Below are 21110 nucleotides of genomic sequence, written 5' to 3'. Positions count from 1 at the left end.
GTGCCAGGAGTCGAAACCCCACCGATCTCATATTGAAGGCCTATCCTAAGGATTGAATGATGTGGAAAATAGTTTTTCACAATTTAATGTTGCCTAAATGGCCTTTTTATACATTTATTCGAGTAGGCCCCTTTGAGTGCTACGATGTTTAGTTGAACATGTTTTTATTTACTTCCCCACAGCTTGGCCTGTATAACCTTTTCAACTAGCGCCTTGCTCCAAAATCCAGAGCAAATCCTCATCTATAAAATCCTGCATTACATCAGCAGATATCAATTCGGAAGGGTTATAAAAAGGTTACAATCTCGGAATGCCTCTACTAAATAATCCAGCATGAAAAAGGCATCCTTGTATAGTCATGGGTATGTATGTAGCAATACAACCCGATGACTACTTGGCCTTGTTGAATCCGGTGATAGATAGTGGAAGAGAGAAGTCAAAGGTCTACAGCAGGGATACTCAACTGGTGAACCATGGTCTGAATGTGGACCGTATACGCAAGTGTGGACCCCTGATGTCCAGACCAGGCTCAGGGTAACGGATTTCTCTTTAAATTGCATTGCCATGTGTAAAGGAGGTAATTCTACCTATCCATCAGCCCATAGGCTGTTGAGCTTCTCTCTATGGATGTCCAGTTTGCTGCCGAAGCAACATCGCCATCGAGACACGCTCTGTTCTCCTGCGTGGAACATCCTCAGTTGTAAGGAAACAGTCGCCTGGCGCCAGCATGGATTCGTTCTGAGCCCAGTGCTGCCACATCCATAGCTCTCAAGCAGGCAGTGGTCCACAATGGTTTAAATGGTCACCAACTTGTCAAACAATTTGTACTTATAGGATAGCCCACATGACAAAGTAACTAGCAGTTCTGCTAGTTATTTACCTAAAAATGAGATTTTTGTGCTGAAAAATCCATCTAAAGTGCGGGCGACTAGGGATTATGCTTATTAAACTGTGTAGAGAGCAAGGGGGAGGAAGGCAAGGAGAGACTCACACAGATACTAATAGTAAATCAGTGTTCAGCTACAGAAATCACATCTCCACTGCTCACTCTTGCTGTACACTGTCGTTTTTGTCTAATTATATTACAAACTTTGAAAGTCCAGAATATCGTGTATAGCAGCGAGTGCACTGCGCATGACAGCGTGTCTCATATGCAGTGCGACTTTTTTAATCCCCTGCTCTGTCTCATAGCGGAGATGCGTATATCTCGTTGCCCATACGCAATTTATTCGTATAGACAGCATTACATATGCTACTCATAAAAAAAAGAAAAGGGCTCACATTGTGTGATACGTGGCGAAATAGAGCACGTATCTACAGACTAATGTGAATGGATCAATGAAAGTTCATCGACTCCATTCACTGCACATCACGCAACCATGCATAACATACACCAAAACCACAGTCTTGTGAATGAGCCCTACCTATTAATGCAAGACACCTAGTGATAGCAACCGAGGTACTGGGGTGTCCAGACGGCTGCTTATAAAGAGGGAGATGGTTGATGTTAAGCTTGGAACTTCAGCAGACCCATGCAAGTGGAGCTTTAGTAGTTGAATGCCCTTAGTCTACAGCATGCGATACAGACACAGAATGACAAAGCTTTCCTTTCAATTTAGGGCTGGATGACAGCAGACGTGCGACGGTATTGTGATGCATGACTGTCCATTAATAGCTGTGCTGCATTCGTAACCATGTAAAACGTGCAGCACTACATGAAGACTATCGGCAAGAAAATCATCTTACAGACTTGAATCAAAGCATGCATCCAGTACAAAGAGCCACAACTCACGGCCGCCGATTGGGGATCGATACGTTTAATAAAGTGCATAGAAACTAATGAGGACTGCAAGAAGCTTTGAGCATTTCCACTATGGAGCCATGAAAGGTACAGATATGTCCATCTAGTGACTCCGGAAACTGCCAGACAAGAGCACCATTATACAATGCGAGATCCGGTAATCCTCAACGCATTTCAGAGTAATAGTCGTCCACCTCTGAAAGGCAAAAAAAAGAAACGATAGTACCAAGCGCCAAAGACCCCCGTCGATCGGAAGATTTGAGGGGCTTCAGTTCTTGTTTAAGCGCTGCTTCACTGTTTACATGCAAACTATTTCTGTTTGTACTCAAGAATGGGTATTATTTGTAGCAGCTGTTTGAGTATTCCAGTGTTGTGCAAGTACTTAAAGGGGTTGTCCCGAGAAAGCAAGTGGGTCTATACACTTCTGTATGGCCATATTAATGCACTTTGTAATGTACATTGTGCATTAAATATGAGCCATACAGAAGTTATTCACTTACCTGTTCCGTTGCTAGCGTCCCCGTCTCCATGGTGCCGTCTAATTTCAGCGTCTAATCTCCCGATTAGACGCACTTGCGCAGAAGGGTCTTCTCCCTTCTCTTGGGTCTCGGCACGAGCGGAGTTCTGGCTCCACCCCCTTCTACGCGTCATCGCGTAGCTCCGCCCCGTCACGTGTGCCGATTCCAGCCAATCAGGAGGCTGGAATCGGCAATGGACCGCACAGAGCCCACGGTGCACCATGGGAGAAGACCCGCGGTGCATCGTGGGTGAAGATCCCGGCGGCCATCTTGGTAAGGTAAGGAAGAAGTCGCCGCAGCGCTGGGATTCGGGTAAGTAATAAACGTTGTTTTTTTTAACACATGCATTGGGTTCGTCTCGCGCCGAACGGGGGGCCTATTGAATAAAAAAAAAACCCGTTTCGGCACGGGACAACCCCTTTAATGGCCGCGATGAACAGGACGGCCAATAGGATTGTGCTTACATGAAAACACTGTAGTGGTTGCAGCTCTTGAACGGAGCGTCGGACCCCAATGAGCAGATATTGATGACCCATCCGGAGGACAGGTCATTCATTTTTAAAGGTCTCCTGCACAAGCGGTTAAATCATGTGAATGAAGAAAAGACGCGATCAAGCCCCAAGCTTAATTAGAGTTTTCTCGTCCATTCACACGGCTAGGTGCGACGCATAAACGGAAAAAATACGCCACAGCCTAGAAATCCCTCGCACGGCATAAGTCCTCGGAATGACTTCTAATGCCTAAATAGAGGCACCTGTAAGCATTTCCCTGCGTTGGACGCTACTAAAAATATAATATAGCACATGGACAACGACTGTCTTATTAAGACGACCTCTTGGATAAGACACCAGACATTCTAAGAATGTTGAGTTTGTCCTAGAACTAGGAATGTTCACCATGTTGGTCAGTAATCCCCAACCTTATTATTATGCGGGTACTCTGCAAAATATTCTCCTTCCTGGAGAACACCGGCGCCATCTCTACTTTAAGGGAGGACACTAGCTGTTGCCATTTTCCAGTGAACTCCTAACCAGAACATAAGGAAGTCCACCGTTGAGGAACATGCTAATAGGTGCTCCTCCATCCATCAGGCGATACATTCTACTTTACGCTGCTTGAAAATACTGTACCAAGACCTGCCTTTCTGCAACAAAAATTTAAAAAAAACTTTTTTCCCCCTTACCCGTCTCCTTTTTCCTTACCTATAGTAAATTTGCAATTACAAACACGCCAAATTAGTCCTGTTATTAGCATTTTTTATTGACCACTCCGTTTCCTCCCGGGCCCCCGAGTATTGTGGGTATAAACATTTATTCAAGTGGTTTGAGCTTAACAATAGGTTTTCCTCTGGAAATCACTGCTTAAGAATCCAGCGAACAGCTGTGAACATTATCATAGAATTGCCTCATGCAATATCCGTCTCCATGGAGAAACGCAAACCTCAGTAACAATACATAAAAGGAGGTTATATCGGGTGGCAAAAATATAAAATACAGGAGAATGAAGAATGTTTATAAAAAGATACAAATGCAAAAGTGAAACCCTCCATCAAATGCCGTATCGCAGAGTTACTGTCCCCTATACCCTTCACCTCCAGTACGCAACGGGGCGCCATATTGCGTCACACAGAGTCACTGCCGCTCTATAGTACAGGAGGATAACAGATATCTGAGAAGCAATAGACACCTGGTCCTAAACTACATGCTGGGCCAGAAAATGCTTCATCTTAAGAATCAATGGGAGCGTTATACCGCGATTACCATTCAAAACGCCGTGATAATCGTGGTAATAGGTGCTTGTGTAAGATTGGCCTTATAGTTACTGATTACTTCAAAAGGGTTGCTGAACCTGAGCTTATTCCGATTGGAGTAGAGAAGGAATTAGTATTTTCAGCCCAAAACGTACGCATTTAAGTGAAAAAAATTGCTGCAAAATGCGTCCATAAAATTTAAGGGAGGGGGACATAAAAGTCCTAAAACATAAGTACTCAACAAATGGAATGTATTTCACTGAATTAAGATGCAATTAAGTTCTTTAAACAAGTTCACCGGAGACGTTTACTGCCACATAAACACTGCGAACAGTAGGGAAAATCTGACAAGGTAAACTTGGCCATGTGTTCCGTATTCCCCACAGAAGCCGCCGGTATCTACAGACCACACGCCGGTATCTGCTTCCAAAACACAGCGGATCAGCAAATCCTCCTGCTTATCTCAACAACCGTAAACAGCGGATACACCAGGACCAAACTACATCAACTATCCGGCCAGGAGGGAGAGCGCTGCTATCCACAGGTCAGCGCTGCACAAAAGATAGCAGGGATTTGGAGCTGCATCTGCCGTTTCTTTGAATCCTTCTCGCTCTTCTCTAGCGTTTAGGCGCTTCTATACGGAATGATTATCACTCGGATTCCTGAGAGAATACGAATGATAGTTCGCTGTAAATGCATGCCCCGCTGAATGAATTGAGCGGCGCCACCAAGTAGTCCGCCCATTATAAAATTAGAACAGGAGGACTATTTAGCACCCCGCTCAATGAGCTGATCAGTAGCCTTCAGCGCAGACACCGGGGGAATAATGGGGAAGGAGGAGAGTAAATTACATCCCCAAACTCAGTGGGTCACCTACTTTGATTCTATAAGCTTAGTTTATAGGGCTATAAGTAGGTGACGGAGTCTCTGGAAGTGACATTCTATTCATGAACCAGGAAGCACAGGGTGAAAAAAAATATCTACTACAAACTGCAGAACAGATACAGAGAATGGAAATGGTAATATGAACACTTTATTATCATGCAGTCTATAAAGGCCTTGTATCAGCCTCTCCCAGAGTTATGTAGGATGTCTTGTTGGTGGAAGAACCTTAAGACGTTAGATTTTAACCTCTCATCAAGGACTTATTGCAAACGGAGCTATTTCTTGTGGTATTTTGAGCCGGATCTATGACAGGACCTCTGAACAGAGCCTCCAGCGCAGATGTGAACCCGGTCTTACCCTGCCACGAAACTGCATACACGTAGTATATAATATAAGACAATTATATTAGCGGGAAATCTCCCATTAGTAGTCGGACATAGAAACGTTTACCTGGTATCAGAAGAGATGCATCGTAAGGCCAATTTCATAGTAGCTCACAGTTGTGACCAGTGGGGTCTCCCTGCCGTCGGCTCCTCTCGGCAGCTGAAGACGAACTCAGAGGTATATTAGACATCTTCTATACACAATGTCTTTGCCTTCAGCTGCCAGGAGGAGTCAACAAGCGGTGAAGACAGCCAAGAGGGTCACAATGCTCAGGTGAGTACTGCAACCCCGTCGTTCAGTGGGGGGCCTCAGAACTGATTAAAACTTTTGACATGTTGCTCAAAAGTTTGAAAAAAGTGCAGTTCAGTGCCATTTAGACAACGATTATCGCTCAAAATTCGCTCCAAAGCAGTCTTTTAAGCGAGAATCAGTGGGTCTCACCGCACAGCCATCGTGGAGTTATCGTTAACAATTCGCTCATCGTTGTCTTTCAGCTAGATGAAAGACAATAATGATACTTACCAGGACCGCGCGCCGAGTTCTCAGCGGGATCGCTGATACTATTGTTTCAGCTGGTATCCCACTCGGAGAACACAGCAGGAGTATGCAGAAGAGAGCGCTCCAGCTGTGTTCTCCATACCCCGCTCGGAACGCTTAGCGGGCGGGATACCAGCTGAGTGCTCTGTGAACACAGCAGGAGTATGCAGAAGACAGTGCTACAGCTGTGTTCTCCATACCCCGCTCTGAGCGCTCAGCTGTATACCAGCTGAGTGCTTTGTGAACACAGCAAGAGTATGCAGAAGACGGCGCTCCAGCTGCGTTCTCTATACCCCACTCGGAACGCTCAGCGGGATACCAGCTGAGTGCTCTGTGAACACAGAAGAAGTATGCAGAAGACAGCGCTCCAGGATACCAGCTGAGCGTTCGAGAACACAGCAGCTATATACAGAGGACAGCGTTCCAGCTGTGTTCTGCATACTCCACTCACTGCGCTAAGCGGAATACCAGCTGAGCGCTCCGAAAAAACAGCAGCTGTATACAGAAGACAGCGCTGCAGCTGTGTTCTCCATACCCCATTCGGAACGCTCAAGAGGATACCAGCTAAGTGCTCTGTGAACACAGCAGGAGTATGCAGAAGACAGCTCTCCAGCTGTGTTCTCCATACCCTGCTCGGAGTGCTCAGCGGTATACCAGCTGAGCGCTCCAAGAACACAGCAGCTGTAGCTGTCAGCTGTCTTCTGCATACAGCGGGAGCCTTCATTTACACACTAATAAGTTGTTAAGTAGCTAATTAGCTACTTAAGAGCTTATGCAAAGTGAATGCTCAAAACAGTCATTCAAACTGCCGTTTGAGTGAATTTTGAGCGATCATTTTGCCGTGTAAATGCGCACAACGATTATCGCTCAACAGATTACCTTTGATCCAATATTGAGTGATGATTGTTTTGTCTAAATGGGCCTTTACTCTATGAACTGGGGATGTTGTTAGATGGAATCATTAGACCGACAGTCCGTAATCTGCACTTAGATTACTTGATGCCGTAATCTAGGTGCAGAGATGCATGTGTGTAACCAACCTAAAGGTAAGTATGAGTAAAGGTTTTATTCCCAACATGTTGAACTTTTGTTTGATTGCACGCAGTAAAATTCTGTAACTATTCTTAGGAAGACAGAAGACTTTGGTTTGGTTTCCACTTCCGCCATAAATACACACGCATACACATATGAACAGTCGGGACGCTCACATACACATCATCGTGTTGGCCAACTTTTACCTGAAGCATGTGGCCAGATCTTCGGGTGAAAAACCTGCAATAAATCCACAGCTAAAACTGTACTTCCTGCGGATTGGCCACAGATTTTATCTCTTCGTTTTAAAGCATTATCGCAGGTCAATTAACGCTACAGATTTTTTCCGCAGCGTCTGGATGAGATTTCTTGCAATCTCATCTACGTTACTGAAGATTTTTCGCAGGCAACTCCACTGCTGACAATGCGCAGCATTTCCGCTACCCTGCGGCTGTCTTCACGGAAATACTGCGAGCGTTCCTCAACAGAAGATCTGCAGTAAATATACAGGGGCCAAAATGCAGATCCAAATGGCGCGGATTTGGCAGCCAATTTACTTGTGGAACTGCTGCAGATTCTAACCTTTGCTTTTCAAGGATTAAATTTGCGGCAGAAAGACATGCTAAGGGCTTATTCAGACGTCTGTATATCGGTTGGGTTTTCACGCCCGGTCGATATACGGTGTCCCTTTCTGCAGGGGGAGGAGGCGGGCCGGGAGCAGTGCTCTGAGCTCCCTCCACCCCTCGCCACTGTTTGCAATGGACAGGGCGGAGCTACGTTGCACCCATCCCGTGCCCTCCCCCCATTGCAAATAGTGGGGGGGGGGGGGTAAAGAGGGCAGAGAGGGGCGGGAGCTCAGTGCACTGCTCCCGGGCCAGCCCGCCCCTTCCCCCTGCAGTAAGGGACACCGTGTATCAGCGGGGCGTGAAAACCCGTCCAATATATGGACGTGTGAATAAGCCCTAAGATTTAGAATCTGCAGTGTTTTTCAAAACCTTTATATGTTATTATTCAATCGCAATTACGCAATGCTCACGCATCTTACAGTGTATCGCATGCACATTTGCGCATCCCTATTGACTACTATGGGGAACTTCGGTGCGCAAATGTTCAGGAAAATACAGCATGCTGCAGGGGGTTTTTTGGCGCGCCCAAAATGTGCAGGAAAAATATCCGTATATAAGCAAACCCATTGAAATACGCCAATGGGCTCAATTCACTGCGTATTACGCACGCAAATACACCCGTATGCAGCTGCTTAGACCCGCCGCATTCGCATTTGAATGAGCAAACAATGTTAGTTCACTCTTTCGCTCGAAACAGCTGAAGGATCGGTATTTAAACCGAACGATTAGTGAACGAGCCAACCATGATTTTTATGCATGAAGGAAGAATGAACGAAAAACAAATAATTTAGCGTTCGATCTACGGCTGCGGTTACACTGAACAATTACTGTTCATTTTTGCGCATTTGACCAAGAATTGTTCCATGTAGAAGGGCCTTAAAGGGGTTTTGTCATTACATCAAACCTCTGCCCACCTGCTCGGTCCCGGCCTAAAGTTTGAGAGAAAAAAAATGGCATACGTGCTAGTCCTAGAGCCCCAGGACGCAGCCAATAGCCACCACCGGTATTGGCGGCGACTTCTGGGTAGACGGCCCAGTGGAAGTCAGGTAGCCAATCAGAGGCCACTGTGTCACTGTATGTTTATCATGAGCATGTACGATGACGCATGTACAGTTATGCTGCAGCCTCTAATTGGCAGCAGATGACACCTGGCTTCCGCTGGGCTGTCAACCCAGAAGTTGCCGCCAATGGCTCTCAGCTGCAATCCAGGGCTCCAAGACAGGTGAGTACGCCCTCTTTTTTTTTCCCCACTTTAGGCCGGGCCGAGCAGGTAGACGGGATCTTGTTGTAATGACAAAACCCCTTTAAGGCTGGGTTCACACAGGGCGGATTTGCCCCGGAAATTCCGTGCAAAATTTTGCTGCGGCAAATCCGCCTGCGGCCGCTAATCCCGGGGGTTCCCCAGCCATGTCGACGAGATTTGTCAAAAATCTCGTCCACACAGGACGGCCAATCCATCGCAGCAAAGCCGGCATTAGCCGGCGCGAATTCCCAGGTCGCAGCAAGTCTATTTTTTTTTCCCCGTTGCGGCTGTGCTCCTTTCTATGAAAGCGCCGGCTGCAACGGAAAAGCATGTGGCCAAAGCAGCTCCACAACTTGCAGCCAAGTGCCGTGGGTTTCGAAGCTGCGCTTTCCTAGGGAAAACATTGCAGTTTTTCGCTGCAGCAAAACCGCAAGATTTCCGGTGGGATTCCGCCCTGTGTGACCCCAGCCTTAGACTGCGTTCACACCGGCATCAAAGCTTGACTTAATAGTTGTGATGAAGGAAACGACCCGCAGCATAGACTATTCCGGCCATCAAAGAGCAGCAGAAGTGCCAGCGTGAACACAATCCCTAACCCGCAGATCAGTCTCGGTGACAAGCAGGTGGTGGCTTTGCAGATCCGCGGCACCATTTGATGCAGATCTTGACGCGGATTCGCAGCAGACATCTCGCCTTCAAAAAAAAGCTTTGCCACTCTGTATTGTACCCACCACGCCATCGCAGTCCACAGCACCAAGCCAGCGCCAGGTTCCGCTGACGATCATATCCGGGATCTCCTCCTTTGCAGTTACTATATACGCTACGGGGATATTTTTGGAAGCAGTAATCGCTGTATGTAGAACGGAGATGTGCGGCGCATGAGAACACACAAGCCTGATAGGATTATACAACACTCTGCAGCGCACATACAGCTGGAGCAGAAGTAAGCTCACACTGCAACTAGATGGCCATCATGTCAGCAGATATAACCTGGGGATACATATCATACTACTAGATCGCTGCCCGCTATTCAGGACCGATGCTCACAAGTCGCAGCAATGCCAACAACTACGCTCATCCTCCATGCCCAGGCTGGAAAGGAGTTGTGAAAACCCTGCATCACAAGCAATACCTACCTAAGGTAGTGTGGAGAGGTGGCGCTGGCTGCCAGTCTTACCCGCTGATGGGCAGCTACCCAAACTTTATACCTGTTCACATCCATCCTGGAACCGGAATTCCGTTAAAATAGAGGATGAAAAAGCGCAGCATGCGATGCCGGGTGGAAATCCAACCAAATTGGGTCAGTTCAGCACCGTTCAGGTATAAGACGCATCCGTTCGGCGAGTGCGACAGAAAAACACTTCCGACCTGCTATCGCACATGAGCGGATCGGAATTTCACAGAAGGAATGCCTTGCATCCGCGAGTATAACGCAGATAGACCAACGCGATATCAAGCCAAGTTTCTCGGCCCGTTAGCGCCCTTGCTTGTATGTAGGTAGCCTCGCGAAGCAGAAAAACTGAACAACTTTGCATAGGTGTGAACTAGTCCTTATTCAGGTGCGCAGATTAATAAGTATAGCCTTCCCAAAAAGCTGTTCTGCGGTCACAAGGGATCATATATATCTAGGGCGACAAATGTCACTCTACAGCAAATCAATCATTTAAATTAAAGGGGGGGTTCCAGAATATAAAGTTATCTCTTATCTACAGCATAGGGTATAACTTGCTGATTAGTGGGGGGGCTCACCACTGAGACCCCTGCCGATCTCGAGAACAGGGGTCCCATGTCCTCCTTGCTGCGAGGTTCCTGCACCTCCCACTATAAACACAACCAGCGCTCCACTCACTTTCGACAGGACCGCAGCGTTCCCCACTAAAGGATTTCCCCCACTTCCACTGTAGTGGTGACCGCGCACGCTCGACTAGTGTTCCGTCCAGTGACATCACTGCGGGGGGGGGGGGGGGAGAAGCGACCCCCGCAGTGACAGGAGAGCGGGACACAGAAGTCCCAATCTCGAGATCGTTGGGGGTCTCACCCCCACCAATCAGCCAGCTGCCCCCTCTGCTGTAGGGGATATAACTAGACATTGCACTACAACCCATTGAACATAACGGGTTACCCCAACGTGCGAGTTCTTCGCCTCTCACAATCGCACAGATCTCACGCGTTTTTCTCCCCCGTGTAAATAAGACCCTAAATTGACGTCTACGGTAATACAGCTGCACGCACCCTGCAACCAAACCCGGCGGGATATTCTGCAGCGGCGTTAAGTGGCAGTTTGCAGCACGATGACCCCATTGGCAGTCATCAGATGTGACATTATACCAGATCGCCTTACGCAACCCGACCTCTCCTACGTGTCTCACTAACACGAGCGTATGTGCCCCACGCAGTACAAGCAATTACGTGTATATATACGCCAAATCCCCCATAGCCTTCACTAGTAGCAAAATAGCATACGCTGGATTTTTTCACGCGTGTGCAAAACTAACGCAAGTGCGAATCGCCCAATAACGGGCTTTTAGCAGCACGGAATACACAGACAGAAATCTGCGGGTGTGAACGAGCCCCAAGAGTTCTACAAGCGTACCGTATCCCTCCAGTATAGAGGGGGCACCTGCACGCCAGATGAGTTTTGCAACTCCATAAAAGTTGCCAGAAGCGACACCCCTGCGCCAATTATGGGGGGACACATTCGCAACGCATTTCGCAATTCAATATTGCAACAAGAACCATCTGTAAATGCAACAGCCGGACACAGAGCCCCGCACTGCAGATGGAAGCACCAGCCATAGAAAGTGCATTTCTTGCACTTGTAGTCCCACAACACACAGAGTAGAAGGGTCCCCGAGCTGCTATACATACTGCAGCTCTACACGCCGTAGCACAGGAGTTGTAGAGAGCCGGTACCTGCAGTGCGCTCCCCGGCGGCCGCACGACTCTTCTCTCCGGGGTCTCCTTACTGTTCTGCCGCCCCCAGCTCTCCAGCTCCTCTGCCAGCTGCGGTCACGTGGTACAAAGTTCACAGCCACGCCCCCTCCCCATGTGCAGGATGTGTGTATGTGCTGAGAACTGGGGGCGGGGCCACTTCTAGGCACTTGGCCAATGAGGTGACGAGAGGAGGGACTTAGAATCTGGCGCACGGCTCGCAGAGTGACACAGTGAGATAGCGGGAGTACCGGAGGTGCTATTAACCCTGCACGCCCCGTAATCTATAAGTGCCGACAGGAGGGCTTAAAGGAGGTTAATGGGGCTTCTGTATGATGAGAAGTTCTGCAACTTTTTTCCAATGCAATTCTTCACATTTCTCCAGACCTCTGCTTGCTGTCAGTGAATGGAATTCTTATTATTGTACTTTTAATCCAGCTGTAAACCCTGCGTTTGCATTTTGGTAACATTTTTACCGTGTATTCACGTGAACATTCGAGATTGTGATCTGTATAAAAGCGGCAATCGTTTGTGTGATTTTCACGCAATTGTTCAGTGTTTTAGTAATTTTTTTCCGCACTTGCTTCCTCAGTTTTGTATCCAGTTTTTACACGCATGAAAAAAAAAAAAAAAAGAAATGAACAGGCTCTGCACTTCCTGGTTCCCTTTATATATTTTATATGGTTACCATGGTTACAAGCATTAAAACCGGATCTCAGTGGCATCAAGCGAGTGTAGCGCATTATTTTTTTAAAAGCACCGATACACTGGAATAGACTATTAAATTTCATTTATTTTTTGCACAATTGGTACAAAATGGAACATGCTCCTTTTTTTGGAGGGGGGGGGGGGGCTGTTCGATAAAAAAAAAATAAATAAAATAAAATAAAAAAAAAAAATCGCCTGTATGAATGTAAACGTTTAAAATAGGCCGCCTGCAGACAGTCAGATTCCGCTGCGAGAATTTGAAGAGACGGCAGAGTTTAAAGCGGCGGAGGCCAATTGCGACAGTGGCTGTGTTCCCATGCTGGCGAGCCACCAGGGGGCCACAACTGAGAGAGACCTTCATTACAGATGGGCACTGTGCAGACAAAGAAAATACCTGCTGCAGCAGGTGAAGAAGCGGCCGGACCACCAAGGACCCTGAGACTGTTACGTATAGAATCCTTGGCCAGAGTGGTGGTCTTGGACCTTATGGGACTTTTGCTAAGGGTTAATGCTAGCAAGCGCAGTTATTTGTGGTGCTATAGTTAGTGCAAGGACTTGCAGAGTTATTTGCTAGGATGATGTTCATATGGTTAATACTGCTGTAATGGCGCACAGGCCATATACTGAGAGTAAAGTCTGATCGCAAGCATCATTTGCATATCCTAAGTTACTGTATATACAACACAGTGATAGAGCCAAGGACAGCCATATATTTGACAAGACTTCCACACTTTTACTCCCCCTCGGACTGGTGGGCTCCCAAGTCAGGAGCGGACCTCCGGCCCCCCACACCCTACACAAGTGGTGCACATCACTCAGTACATTCAGTGCCCTACATACAGGTAGGTGGCATACAGCATCTCTGCCAGTCTATGCGTCCATATCATAAACTGGAACGGATTACCCAATTTATCACATAGACGCATAGGCTGGCTGAGATGACATTTAGGGCTCTCTCACACGAGCGTATACTATCACAAATTACGCACATAATACAGAGTACCAATCTTCACATTGAATTTCAATTGTACCTCTCACACACAGCGTGGAATGCGTGCGCAGAAAATATCGCAGCATGCACTATCTCGGCACATATTACACAAGCATCCATGCCAAGATAGTGTATGGGGATTGTCAGCACGCAGCAAGTACGCAATTCATGTGCGCATGTCCTGTATACACACAGGGTGGGCCCTTGGAGTCATTTCCTCAGGTGGGCCCAGGAAACTTCAGTCAGAGGCTGCTTTCACTGGAAGAGTTTAGTGTTAGAATTCCAAGAGGTATGGGCTGAATGACTGAGTCATGAGAAGTATGGATTTGAAGGAAGCATTCCACACATGTATGCTATCAGGGATGTATAAAGCCCCTCTATGGTGTGTGTCAGGTGTGTGCTAGGTGCGTGTATGGTGTGTGCCAGGTATGTATATGGTGTGTGCCAGGAGCGTGTTTGCTGTGTGCCAGGTGTGTGTATGGTGTGTTCTAGGTGTGTATATGCTGTGTGCTAGGTGTGTGTATGGTGTGTGCCAGGTGTGTGCATGGTGTGTTCTAGGTGTGTGTATGGTTTGTTCTAGGTGTGTGTATGGTGTGCGCATGGTGTGTGCGCATGGTGTGTGCAGCTAATTAGCTTCCACTTGACATTGGCAGATGGAAGCTGGATGCGGAATCCCAACAGCTGTCAGTATGCATGTTAGTACTCAAAAGTATGGTTAGAGCCCTGTATGTATAGGGATCGGAACTATGTAACAGTTTGTTGTCAAATATTCTACAGAATGGGCATGTATGTTTAAGGCCCGCTACAACACCTGTGTTGCTGCTGAAACAGTACAGAAACCAAGTAGTAATGTACCAGCCGATGTGTTGTATAATGTGAATAGCAATTTGGATTTCAGTGACTTTTTAGTTACTGTCTCTTTCAGGCTGGCTTCATACAGGCGTATTTACACGTGCATTGCCTTTTAATATATGCTATTTTTGTGCACAATACGCACAAAAATAAGAAATGCTGCTTTTTTTTCGCACAACTGAAATGCGCAAATAAAAAAGCACGTGACCAAAGCCATTGAAACCAACGGGTTGTGTTCACAGAAGTATTGCGGGCATATTTTGCATGTGTAATATGCAGTGTAAATGTGTTAGTGTGAATAAGCCCCAAGAGTGATGAAATGTAAATAATTTTTGTGGTTTAGTAAAAGTTTATTTTTAATAAAACGAGCTTCTTCCATCTCCGCCTGTCACCATCGTGTCATAGTGCCCAAAAACTGTCATTGTGGTATTAACAGGACGTGCCAAGAGGATGGCAGCCTATGGCTAAATGTTTTTTTTCAGCAATCCCATTATCAGCACTGACACCCCCACTAATCACCAGGACAGAGGTCCCGAGTCCCCGATTCTTCAGGAGTGAGGAGGAGTTTGACTGGAGTAGCTGGCCATCAAACTCTCTGGGAATGACAGAAAACACTGCGGACCCCCTATCCTGTGGATAAATGTGATTGGTGGGAAAATCCCTCTAACTCCTTCCCGACGTGCACCATACATGTATAGCGCTCGGTCAGGTATCATTCTATAGAGGTGGGTGTCATCTGTCTTTAGTGGCAATCTCAAAAATCGGAGATTGCTCTAATTGCAGCAGTTAACCCTTTAGATGCCGCAGTCCATTCTGTCCCTCTATCTCCCGAAGAGCCAACCTGTAACTTAGTGTGGTGGATTGCACTGTTCTTACTGGTGCAAAATGCTAGAGGCAGCCAGAAACCTGCAAAAATGGAGAGATCTATTGGTCCCTCTGTTTCAGCAGCTTTCATCAATAGCTGTGATAGGTTCCCTTCAGCTCCTGTCCAGGGTGCATTTTTGGGGATTCTAAATAGAAACCCTAACAGGACCCTTGAATGGAGGCCATAGTGAGATCTGAACAGACCCTGGGATGTACTGCATGACTGATTATGTATGCCTCGTTCATATTACATTGTCACATTCAATATGCAGTCCGACCTGTAAGTTCCCTTAGGAATACTCCTGGACTAAGGACATTTTTGGTGTACTTTAATCTGGTCACATAATACATCATTTCCATCCAGATTTGTTTTTTAACTTTTCCTTCTCTTGGGAGTGACTTGGTTATCACACGACTGTTTGCACTTCCCATTTGCCACTAGGATTGGGAAAGAGAATTAACATTAGGAGACGAAGTCTGATGCATTTATCTAGAAATATTTGGCACGGAGATAGCAGGCATTGCCAGCCAGAGAGACATACATAGCAGTGCTGATATTCTCCATGGTAGCACTGAGAGTCAGCCCCGCTCTGTAATCACAGCGCTTCCACCTGTCTCCTTTGGCATTTGACATGGAAAGTGCCAGCACAGTTGTAATCCTATGTGAAACTTTATGAAGGCAGAATTGATAACCCTGAGCCAACAAGACAGATTGGAGGAAGCAATGTCAGCTTAAAAAGGAAGAAGGCATTAAAGGGAGCCTGTCAGCACCTATAAGTGTCATAAAGTTAGTTATGGTGCTCATATGGCAGGTTCCGAGGAGTCTAGGGATGTAGTTTTTATACTCACCCGACTCCCTGTTTCTGCACTGCCACCTGCAGATGTTGGAGTCAGTGGACTTATCTCTGCAGCTGTGCATGCATGCTCACATAGAAAACTGTGTGCATGTTGTGGGGATATAGCTCGGTAGGCGTGCGGGTTTCTTGATACACAGAGGCGGAACACCAGCGGATGCAGTCCAAATATAGGCGTGGCCTGTGTTTATTTTTATACCAGCAACATAAAAAGTCCAACCTTAGGGCGAGCACCCACTGGCGTTTTTTTACCTGCGTTTTGCGTTTTGCGTTTTTCCTGCACAGGCATAGAGATAACATGTGTTCCTGTCCACTGGCGTTTTTTTTGCGTTGCGTTTGCGTTTTTAACATAGGAACTGTCAGTTGCATATGTGTCCCTATTTTTCTCCTAATGCACCCATGAATGTCAATGGAAATTAACGGAAAACGCCGCGAAAACGCCGCGAAAAACGCGCGGAAAAAACGCGAGAAACGCGGCGAAAACGCTGCGTTTTTTTCCCGCGGAGAACGCAAACGCCAGTGGGTGCTCGCCCTTAACTTCAGGCAAACAAATAATAGTCCAGATATCAGGTAAACAGGCAATAGTCCAGAGCCCAGCGCTCAGGTCGCACTTAGCCGGGGCAGCGCACAGCAGGGCTTCTCCCTCCAAGCCGGTCACACAGGCTGCCAGGGTTGAGCAGCCATCTTAGCTCCCTCTGTGTCTGTGCACCTGCTATTTAAAGGCACCTTTAGTTTGGCTCAGCCTCAGCCCCTGGGCTGATTGGTCTTGCCCATACCCTGGAGTGGAGGAGGTGGAATGAACAGCCCCACTACCAACCTGCCATCCATTCCAAAAAAACCCGACCCGGATATTTTTAAACAACAGATCTCCAGCAGCTATTTGCTGGCGACCGCATTACACTCCCAGTTTCTTATGTCTCTGAGAGCGAGACAGGACCCTCCTCCAGTCCCCTTATGCTTAATACCGGAACCGAGGGGCGACGTAGCGACCATCCACCACTACACCCCTCAGTACCTAACATACCCTTCCCCTCTGCTTGAACCCGTAGGGGCGAACACTTTTACTAATCAAACAGTGGGTTCGGGACAACGCATCGACATTTCCTTGTAGCTTGCCAGCCCTGTGCTCTACATTAAATTTAAAGTTTTGTAGCGAAAGGAACCACCTCGTCACCCGAGCATTTCGCTCTTTGGCCTGACTAATCCAGGTGAGAGGGGAGTGGTCTGTCACCAATCTGAAAGGTGGTCCCAGCAGGTAGTACCGTAGGGACTCTAAAGCCCACTTTATCGCCAGACACTCTCGTTCCACAATGCTATAATTTCTCTCTGCGGGGGTAAGTTTTCTACTAAGATAGGTGACTGGGTGCTCCTCGCCTCTAACCACTTAGGAAAGGACAGCCCCCACACCTTCAGACGCATCTGTCTGTACTATGAATGTTTTGCTGAAGTCGGGAGTAATTAAGACCGGCTCTCTACACAGGGATGTCTTTAACTTCCAAAATGCCTGCTCGGCCTCATCACTCCACTTGATCATGGTAGAACGTCTTCCCTTTGTTAGCTCTGTCAAGGGCGCTGCTACGGTGGCGAAGTTAAGGATGAACCTGCGGTAGTAGCCTACAATCCCTAAAAACGCTCTCACCTGTTTCTTTGTTAATGGTTGGGGCCAGGTTTGGATGGCTTCTACCCTATTAATTTGGCGCTTGATCACTCCTCGTCCTATTATGTACCCCAAATAACGTGCTTCTTCCACTCCCAACGTACACTTCTTGGGGTTTGCCGTTAACCCTGCATCCCTGAGGGAATTAACTACCGCCTGTACTTTTGCCAAGTGACTCTCCCAGTCTGTACTAAATAGAATGATGTCATCCAGATGGGCGGAGGCATACCGGCGGTGCGGTCTCAGGATGATATCCATCATTCTTTGGAACGTAGCTGGTGCTCCATGTAGCCCAAACGGTAGGCAGACATATTGGAGGAGTCCCTCGGGAGTAGAAAAGGCAGTCTTTACTTTGGCCTCGTCGGTAAGTGGTACCTGCCAATACCCTTTAGTCAGGTCTAAGGCAGAGAAGAACCGAGCATGTTCTAGCCTTTCTATTAGCTCGTCTACTCGGGGGATCGGGTAGGAGTCAAATTTAGAGACTTCGTTCAATTTCCTAAAGTCGTTGCAAAACCTCAGGGTGCCATCGGGCTTAGGAATCAAGACAATGGGACTAGACCATTCACTTTTTGACACTTCAATGACCCCAAGGTCGAACATCTTCATTACTTCCTCTGATATGGCCTGTCTACGTGCTTCAGGAATTCTGTAGGGTTTCACCTACAGAAGTACTTCACAATATACAGCCTACACAGATGAGTCCATGGACACCAACTTCCAGGGATCCGGGTGAGTATAATAACTACCTCCCTGGAACCTTGTCTACAAGCCCCAAATCTTAGTTTATGGCGCTCCCAGGTTTCTTTGAGCCACTGTACTGTTGGAGACCACCAGGAAAGCAGGTAGTAACCGCTTCTCTAACATAGAAGACAGCATGCACCCACTCAGCTGATGGACGGGGGTCCAGATCGACAGACCCCAGACAATCAACTATTGATGACCTATTCTGGGGATAGGTCATCAGTAGTATTCTCCCTGCAAAACCCCTTTAATATGTCTACCGCCCTATGCCATGAGAGAAGCTGGCACTAACTCATTCAAAAAACTAGTGACGTTTTAAGTTACTTATTTTCTAATATTGCATACATAGTACAGATCATATCTGCAATACTATATGTACTGCATAAATAGGGGGGCCCAAAAATATACTATATATACATTTCAATAGTGGTTATGCATGTCATTTTTTTAAAAATCCAAATTGAATTATGGTGGCAATTTGTAGTATAAACATGTAAGGGGCTAGACAGCCTCTATGATGCCACCAGCCCAGAGTCAGCCCCTATGCATAATAGATAGGGGTAAGCCCCCCTCTACAGGTCCTAAAAATTCTAGCAGCTCTGCTAGAGACTTGGTAACTGCGTCACAGAGAGAGGCCCAATGTCCACAGGTGGGTTTAAATTGTGGCACCCGCGCGGAAAATCTGCAAATCAAGCAGCCCATAGAGATACATGGGTGTCCGCAAATTAAATAAAGCATGTGGATTTAATTTGCAGACCTTTTGGTCAGGAAAAAAAATCGCAGCATGCTCCATTTCAGTGCGGATCCCTCACGGACGGCTTCCATTGAAGTCAATGGAAGCCGTCTGATCCGTGGCCCATCTGCAATTGAATTCCTGGACAGGCCACAGATTCCGCAGGAAAGTAGGAGTTTAAAAAAGAAAAACTCCACTGCCCATGTGCGGCGGCGCTTCTGCCCATGTCCGCAGTGAAGAAGATAGAAGACTCAAACGGGTAAGTAGAAGATCTGCAGTGTGCTCGGCCACGGGCAGGGTCGCATTCCGCTGCCTGGCTCCAGCATGTGTAATCCTATCCACCCGTGGACATGAGGCCAGAGACCAGGAAGTATGAGCTGCTGTGAGGGGTGCTGATACAGAAGCTGAGAAGGAACGCCATTTCTTTGCTGAGCCTTATTTCTGGAGCAAAGCAGAGTGCTCAGGACACCATCTCAGATTGAGGAACCCAACATTTGCAACACAGAAACTTTGAGTGCTGTGCGGAGTCCACTGGTGTCGTGGAGCTTTGATGGTGAAACCGCCTGCAGAGGGGAATACAAATGATGGAGCAAATAGGCACTATGATAGTGGACTGAGTAAGGGTGGACACCCACTGGCGTTTTTTTCTCGACTGCGATGCGAGAGTAAAGTTAAAGTCTTGCATCGCAGTGCGAGAAAAAAGCCAGCATTACGCCGGGATATTGGCATGACGCCGGCATATCGCCAGTCTTTTCAATGGGGCCAGCAGCAGCAGCACTAGCCCCATTGAAAAGAGAAGCAGAATGCCGAGACTTCTGCCACAGCTGTGACAGCTGTGGCAGGAGTTTCCTTCATCCCCGCGGGGACCGAGGGATGAAGGAATCCTCTGCCACAGCTGTAACAGCTATCACAGCTGTGGCAGAAGTCCCCGGCATTCCATTCCATTGCTTTCAATGGGATCGGCATTGAAAGCAGTGGTTTCAGCCAAGCTCTGCAGTAAGATTATCGGGGAAGGGCTTGAAATTTAAGCCCTTCCCCGATAATCATTAATAAGTGTTTAAAAAAATATTACTCACCTCTCCGGCGCTCAAACGCGTCCTCATGCTGGCTCCCCGGCACTGCTATTAAGCTCTTTCTGCAGTCGGGGATTTAAAAATCCCCGCCTCCTGAAAGGGCTGTGCAGATTGGCTGAGGGCTCAGCCAATAGCAGCTACTGCTTAGCTATTGGCTGAGCGCTCAGCCAATGACAGATAGCCCTTAGCTATTCATTCATGCACAGCCAATCTGCACAGCCCTTTCAGGAGGCAGGGATTTTTAAATCCCCGACTGCTGAAAGAGCTTAATAGCAGTGCCGGGGAGCCAGCAGGAAGACGCGTTTGAGCGCCGGAGAGGTGAGTAATATATATATATATATATTTTTTAAACACTTATTGATGATTATCTGGGAAGGGCTTATATTTCAAGCCCTTCCCCAATAATCATTCTGCGGGGCTTGGCAGAAAACATTGCTTTCAATGGGATCGGCAGCAGTGCCGATCCCATTGAAAGCAATGGAATAAAATGCCGCGGACTTCTACCACAGCTGTGGCAGAGGATTGCTTCATCCCCGCGGGGATGAAGGAAACTCCTGCCACAGCTGTGGCAGAAGTCTGCGGCATTCTCCCTATGCTTTCAATGGGGCTAGAGCTGCTGCCGCTGGCCCCATTGAAAGCACTAGCGATATGCCGTTTCTATACCGGCGTCTTTCTTGCGCTGCGAGACGAGAGTTTTCTCGTGCTCTCGCAGCGCAAGAGAGAAAATAACACTAGTGAGTGTCCACCCTAAATGAAGACCAAATAGGAAATATCTAGACAAGGCTTTCCTCCTCTTGCACTCTACGAACCGTGGGTGAGGTCGACCTCTATAGGGACTGAGTCAATGTAACAGGCCTGTTATATAATCTATATAGGAATGTTGGAGCTCTGATTTCTAGAGTGGACAGCCCTCCCATTTCACGGACAGAG

The 21110-nt window shown here is 47.3% G+C and overlaps 1 protein-coding gene across 2 annotated transcripts in view; it reads right to left on the bottom strand.

The window, feature by feature from the left end:
- PPP2R3A (protein phosphatase 2 regulatory subunit B''alpha) overlaps positions 1-11782 on the bottom strand; it is a 160052-nt gene extending 148270 nt beyond the window's left edge. The window contains exon 1 of one of the 2 annotated variants that reach the window (XM_066597985.1): positions 11690-11782. The gene's annotated coding sequence lies outside the window, so the exon portion shown is untranslated. The remainder of the gene's footprint in view (positions 1-11689) is intronic. The other variant, XM_066598002.1, reaches the window with a different exon arrangement.
- Positions 11783-21110: the final 9328 nt, after the last annotated feature.

This window comes from Eleutherodactylus coqui, chromosome 1 (assembly GCF_035609145.1).
Source record: "Eleutherodactylus coqui strain aEleCoq1 chromosome 1, aEleCoq1.hap1, whole genome shotgun sequence".
NCBI classification, from domain to species: domain Eukaryota; kingdom Metazoa; phylum Chordata; class Amphibia; order Anura; family Eleutherodactylidae; genus Eleutherodactylus; species Eleutherodactylus coqui.
The sequence above is the reverse complement of the archived record's forward strand: the minus strand, read 5'-3'. Positions and strand labels throughout refer to the sequence as shown.